Source organism: Cuculus canorus, chromosome 4, assembly GCF_017976375.1.
Source record: "Cuculus canorus isolate bCucCan1 chromosome 4, bCucCan1.pri, whole genome shotgun sequence".
In the NCBI taxonomy this organism is placed as follows: Eukaryota; Metazoa; Chordata; class Aves; order Cuculiformes; family Cuculidae; genus Cuculus; species Cuculus canorus.
Window position 1 is genome coordinate 52700634 of NC_071404.1, and position 6736 is coordinate 52707369.

The following is a 6736-nucleotide window of genomic DNA, read 5'->3' on the forward strand; positions in this document are numbered from 1 at the left end:
GATGGTGTCTGTGGAAGGGGGGTCAGTTGCCCCCTTCCTTTCCTGCTGGGATACGGGCTACTTGCGGCGTTTCTGTGAGGAGCCGCTGAGGGAGCTGAGGTGGTTTAGCCTGGAGAAAAGGGGGTTAAGGGGAGACCTTATCAGCGTCTACAACTGCCTGGAAGGAGGCTGCAGCGGGGTGGGTGTTGGTCTCCTGATACAAGAACTCGTTACTATTACAAAAAGTGGAATATCTTTGATTTAAGCTAGAGTTAACTTTCATCTAATCGTGTGCTTTGAAGGTTAGCCAGAATGTCCCTCTGACAGCGTGTTTTCTTTCAGAAGGTGTTTCTCCAGAGACTGTTCATTCTTTGGAGATGATAACATCCTGTGTCCAGTCTGATCTGTGCTGAACTGGTGTCTGTTCTCCTGCAGTCCCCTCTGTTTGCAGCCTTTCCCCACCTCCAAGGCAAGGTCAGGCAGAGCTGGAGCCAGCTCCAAGTGAGTTCTGACTGTTGCAAAGTTCATAACATCAAAATTAGACCATGGGAAGTAATAGCATATGCGTAAGATTTCTGGAAAATTTATCCATATGCACGTAAGTGAGAAATCCATTCCATAACAGCTCGTCTCGCTGCACACGATTGATGGAGATCATTCCTCGTGTTGCCCAGCCCTCGTAAAGGATCCCTGCTTTCTAAAATTCAAAAATGAGTCTTTGGAGAGTTTTATTTGCTGGCATTTTTGGTATCACTCCCAAGTGACAGGTGATAGGATGAGACAGAATGGCCTCAACTTGTGCTAGGAGAGGTTCAGATTAGACATTAGGAAAAACGTCTTCACCAAGAAGGTCATCCAACACTGGCAGAGGCTGCTCAGGGAGGTAGTTGAGTCCCCATCCCTGGAGGTGCTTAAATGATAGGTGGATGAAATGCTCAGGGATTTGGTTTGGTGATGGACAGGTACAGTTGGACTCAATGATCTCAAAGGTCATCTCCAACCAAGTGATTCTATGATCCTTCCTGCAAACCACGGAACAGGTGGGGATCTGGCTGTTTCAGTGTGTGTGATGTTGCTTTGTGGCGTGGCTGGTCTTGTGCCTTCTGGAAGCCATTATCAGTGTCTTGCACCACAATCCCATCAGCCCGGTGGACAGATTTACACTGTGATGCCTGTGAGGGAATAGGCCTGTTGTCCTGGGCAATGGGCTTAATCCTGTGATCCTGGTGACACCAGGTTGTCCAGCTTCCTTCCCGAGCAATGGGATGTAACCGACCCCTTCTGCGCTGCTGCCGGGAGGCCACAGTGCGTGCATGTTCCTTCTGTTGGGGAGTCCCCCTCTTGCAGTCTGCCTGGAGATACTTGGTACCTCCTGTATTCCACCTACACACAGGCGGGAAGTGTCTTCATGTCCCAGTGCAGGTCCTTCACACCTGAATCTGTACGTGGCTGGGTGAACTGTAGTGGGGGATGCTTTACTGGGCAGCAGCATGCTTCAAACTGGGTGGAGGCAGCCCCCTTTCCTCCATAGGCTATGGGCTCTGTTTTGCCAGGGACCCCTGAGATCCCACCCAGCAGTCATTGAAGCAAAGGGGCTATTGCTACAAGGTGGGATTGTTAACCTGCTCACACTGTCGTTCCCTTCTCTGAAGGACCTTCTTTCTCCAGGCAGGATAGGAGATCTGCAGATATGATTGTACAGGATCAGGTGAACAGTTCTGCAATGGGCTGCTGGGATTTTACATGAGAGGTGCTGGTGCTTGAGGAGTTGCAGGGTGCAACTAAGTCCCCCTCAGTAAGAAATGGCTACCACTAAAACCTCGTTGTTGAAATAAAAGCAGGCCTTGTCCATTGCCTTGATTAAATTCAGCTCTGCCAGCCTCTCTCACGAATTTCGTGCTCTTGGTCACCTCCGGTTTGTCAGTTCTTCCCAAAAGACTTAAAACGTTTTATGTTTAGTTAAACTCTGCAGATACTCAGCTTTTGTTAGTATCTGACATTCTAGAAGCTGCAGTTACTCTTTCTTGTAAATGAAAGCATAAATACATCAATCATAACTCCTAAATGCTTATTGTTCAACTTCAGAGATGAAAAGAGTTGGTTTTTTTTCATTTTTCCTTCCTTTGCAGTGTTGTGGTGCTGTCTTCTCTGTTGCTGTGTACTGTTGGAAGCCCCTGGACAATGTAAGTGGTTTTGCAACTTTCTATTCTCTGTACCATGCAAGTAAATCAATTTATCATCCTGTGCTCTTGACTGAAGTATCTATGCTTTGTCATGTGTGTTATAGGTGTATATATGAAAGTTCTGTAGATGAAGGCTCCCAGTACTACTGTGGCTTTTACATTGGGTTGGTTTCGGTGTGTTGTTCTACCAGATGTTCTGTACTAATCAGAAACATCAGTTTGGACTGAAAAAAGAGGTGAGCTTGGAAGTGCTGTGAGCACATGGAAAAGAGGCCCAGCAATTGTGGTTTTACATGGAGGATGTTTTCTGGTCTGTGTGGCGAGCAGGGGAAAAGCCCAAAACAGCTGCTTTGGGACCTGCATTACCTTTCTTTCTTTTAGTTGTATTATTGTGCCCATCCTGGAGGCATTAGTTTTGAGTGACTGTTTTCTGTACCTTAGTTTGACTTTTGAAGTACAAGAAGATGCAGAGCAAGAAGTCACTTGCAATCCTGGCAGCCAGTATAGGCTGAAAGAAGTGATCTGCCAAGGTCCTCAGTCCAGGGCAGCTGAGTACCAAGAGCAGAAGCTGGTCATGTGCCACTGTCAGAACCATCACCACTGTCAGAGGTGATGGTTAGGCACTGGAACTACTGGCTACAACCTCCCACCCTAGTGAACAGGTAGATGAGACACAGGGAGGCTGGAAGGGACAGATGTGCCTATTCATAGGCACAATTGAAATGCAGTCACACAAACATTGTCTGGTTTATTTTCCCCAAACAGAAATGGTGCTAGATTGACCCAGAGGTTTTTTTTTCTCATATTGATACAATTTTCCAGATAAAACTGGTGTAATTTAAGCAGTTTTGATAAGATACATTTCATTAGAACAACCCCACTGAACCTGGGATAACCTGTGCACAGGTTTCAGCTGTGGATGCTTGAGTGTAGCAGTCTTTTCATGGGATATTGTTCTCAAAACTATCTCTTTGAGTTTTAATTTAACCCTTCTTATATTTTCCTGCAAAATACTGGAGGGTAATACCAGTGTAGCACTAAAAAAACTTAGAAATTCTTGTCGTTCTTCTAATCAGCATCGGTTTATTTTTGTAAAGTACCAATATAGCTGGTTGAAAAACGAAAACATTTAAAAAAATCGAAATTGTTTGTATTTAAAATGTTCAAAGCTGATTGATGTTTCTTTGGATAACTCTTAGTTAATTAAAATAGTCTGGTTTTGTAAATGCAAATACAAGTTTAAAATATTGTCCAGTATTTCAAGAAGTGGTTGGTTCAAAGCAAAAACTTCAGGACTGATTTCACTGATTGATCCTAGTATTTACTTATTAATCCTAGTATAATACAAAAGTATTCAAAACAAAGGCCCATGTTAATTAGATGTAATCAAAATAAATATAGAAGTGACCATGACAGTTTTGCAGGAGAGACAAAAGAGACTGGGATGCTGAAAGATTTTTAATATTGCAGATATGGAAATAAGTAATTTGTGGGGTTTTGTGATTAACTACTCTCGGGTATTTGATTTCATTGAAAATCAAATAAAAACCCCAAAAGCTGATCTTTTTACATGCTGATTCTAATATGTTAATATCAAACTAACAATGCAAGGGAAATTTGAAAGCTAAAAGCAGGGGAAGGGTTACGCTGGCCCCTCCTTGCTTGCATTTTTCTCCTGGTATGCATAAATGTCTTTGTTAATCTTTCGATCATAATTATTTGGTCAGCTGTGAAACCTGTGGTGTTTTAAAAATCAAGCAGAATTTGAGAAGCTCTCTAATTATCTGCTGAAATTTGAAGTCCTGGCGATGGTTATCAGAGGGACGGGGGCATCTCCCAATCTCTTGGGGAGTTAGCGGCGAGGCGTTCTGTGGGCAGGGCAAAGCTCGGGGCGGCTGCGAGCAGGAGCAGGAGCAGGAGCAGGACCCACCTTCTGCATCCAGCCCTGATCCACCAGGCGGCACTGCTGCCCCGGCAGAGCTCCTCGCTGTCTCATCGAGCAGCAGCTCGAAATAACCGCTAAAGTGCGAGTTACAGTTGCCTTAGGGCGGAGTTGTTTCATAGCAATCGAATTTCGTTTCAGAGAATTTGGGTTGAAAGGGACCTTAAAGGTCATCCATTTCCATCCCAGCAGCCCAGGCTGCCCAAGGCCCCATCCAGCCTGGCCTTGAACACCTCCAGGGATGGGGCATCTGCAGCTTCCCTGGGCAATCTGTGCCAGTGCCTCACCACCCCCAAAGAGAAGAATTTCTTCCTAATTTCTAATCTCATCCTATCACTCCATGCCTTTATAAAATGTTCCTCCCCAGCTCTTCTGTAGCCCCTTCAGGTACTGGAAGGTCGCTATAACATCTCTGAGCCTTCTCTTCTCCAGGCTGAACAAGCCCACCTCTCCCAGCCTTTTCTCATATGGGAGGTGCTCCAGCCCTCTGATCATCTTTGTAGCCCTCCTCTGGACCCGTTCCAACAGCTCCGCATCCTTCTTATGTTGAGGATTCCGGAACTGGACACAGTACTCCAGATGAGGTCTCAAGAGAGGAATAGTGGGGCAGAATCACTTCCCTCAACCTGCTGGCCACGCTTCTTTTGGTGCAGCCCAGGATACGGTTGGCCTTCTGGGCTGCGAGCGCACGTTGCTGGCTCATGTGGAGCTTCTCATTGACCAGCAACCCCAAGTCCTTCTCGGCAGGGCTGTGAAATTAGCAAAACTTCAAAGTAATGCATGATGGTACAGATGGAGGAGGTGGTCTGCTTCTGACACATCAGTGTGCTGGGTTTCTTTTCCCAGCTTGGCACAAATCTATTTCTTTATATTTATTACTAGTCTAATGGATTACTTTTTTAAGACTTATGACTAGGATAAATTAAGGCTGTGCAGACGCACATGCAGTATTAGGGAAACATTGTATATTGGGAGAAACTTCTTGTAGTACTTTCTTGGGAGGAAAGTGCAAGAACTTAATGAGAACATTTAATGTGTTACTTTGATGTTATCTCTTTAAGTGAAGTCTTATTGGTTTATGCTTAAAAAGTAGTTAAGAGAATTACAATTAACTTTTATAGCTGGGCAAAGTGAATTCTACGTGCAGAAGTTACTCTAAGTTGGCAGCCAAGATGGATTTTTCTTAAACTTTGATAACTCGTTTGTGCATTCATGATATGCTGTGTAATTGCTGATCATGCTGAGGGGTTTCCAAAAGTTCAAAGGGCTATGGATTTGGATAAGATTTGCTCAAAAGAGATCAAAAGGCATAGTGATATGAGTCCAATGTTCAGCACTGAAAGAAGGATCTATTTAGCAGATGACCTGGTCCCAGTGGCAATCCAGTTCTCTGGGACAGATTTTGTACAAATATGCTGTAATATTCTGTGGAACTTGGTACTGGAAAGATATTAAAAGTAAATAATTTGCAAATATGAATCCATATCCACCTATGCATGTATAAATGTTACATGATAATAATCACAGAATCGTTTAGGCTGGAAAAGACCTTTACGATCATCGACTCCAACTGTAAACCAAACTCTGCCAACTCCACCACTAAACCACATCCATAAGTGCCACATCTACTCATCTTTTAAATACCTCCAGGGATGGTGACTCAACCGCTTCCCCAAGAAGCCTGTTCCACTGCTTGACAAACCATTTAATGAAGTCATTTTACCCAATATCCCGTATAAACCTCCCTTGGTGCAAATTGAGGCCATTTCATCTTGTCTTATTGCATTTTACTTGGGAGAAGAGAACAACACCCACCTCACTACAACTTCCTTTCAGATAGCTTTAGAGAGTGATAAGGTCTTCCCCCCTCAGTCTCTTTTTCTCTGGGCTAAGCATCCGCAGCTGCTCGTTATAAGACTTGTGCTCGAGACCCTTCATCAGCTTCATTGCCCTTCTCTGGACGCGCTCAAGCCACCTCAATGTGTTTTCTGTAGTGCGGGCCCAAAACTGAACACAGTGTTTGAGGTGCAGCCTCACCTGCACTGGGTACAGAGGGATGATCACTTCCCTGGTCCTGCTGGCCACACTATTTCTGATACAAGACAGGGTGCTGTTGGCCTTCTTGGCCACCTGAGCACACTGCTGGCTCATATTCAGCCAACTGTTAATCAATACCCTTTTCTGCTGGCCAGTTTTCCAGCCATTCACCCTCAATGAACGGCTGTAGTGTCGCATGGGGTTATTTTGTCCCAAATGCAGAACCTGATACTTGGCCTTGTAGAACCCCATTGTGCTGGCCTCAGCCCATTGATTCTGCCTGTCCAGATGCCTCTGCAGAGCCTTTCTTCCTTCAAGTAGATCAACACTCCCACCCAACTTGGTGTTATCCGCAGACTTACTGCGAGAGCACTCAATCACCTCCTCCAGATCATTGATAAAAAGATTAAACAGAACTGACCCCATCACTGAGCCCTGGGGAACAGCACTTGTGACCAGTCACCAACTGGATTTAACTCCATTCACCACAATTCCTTGGGCCCTGTCATCCAGCCAGATTTTTACCCAGCAAAGGTTATTCCTGTCCAAGCCATGAGCAGCCAGTTTTTCCAGGAGAATGCTGTAGGAAATGGTG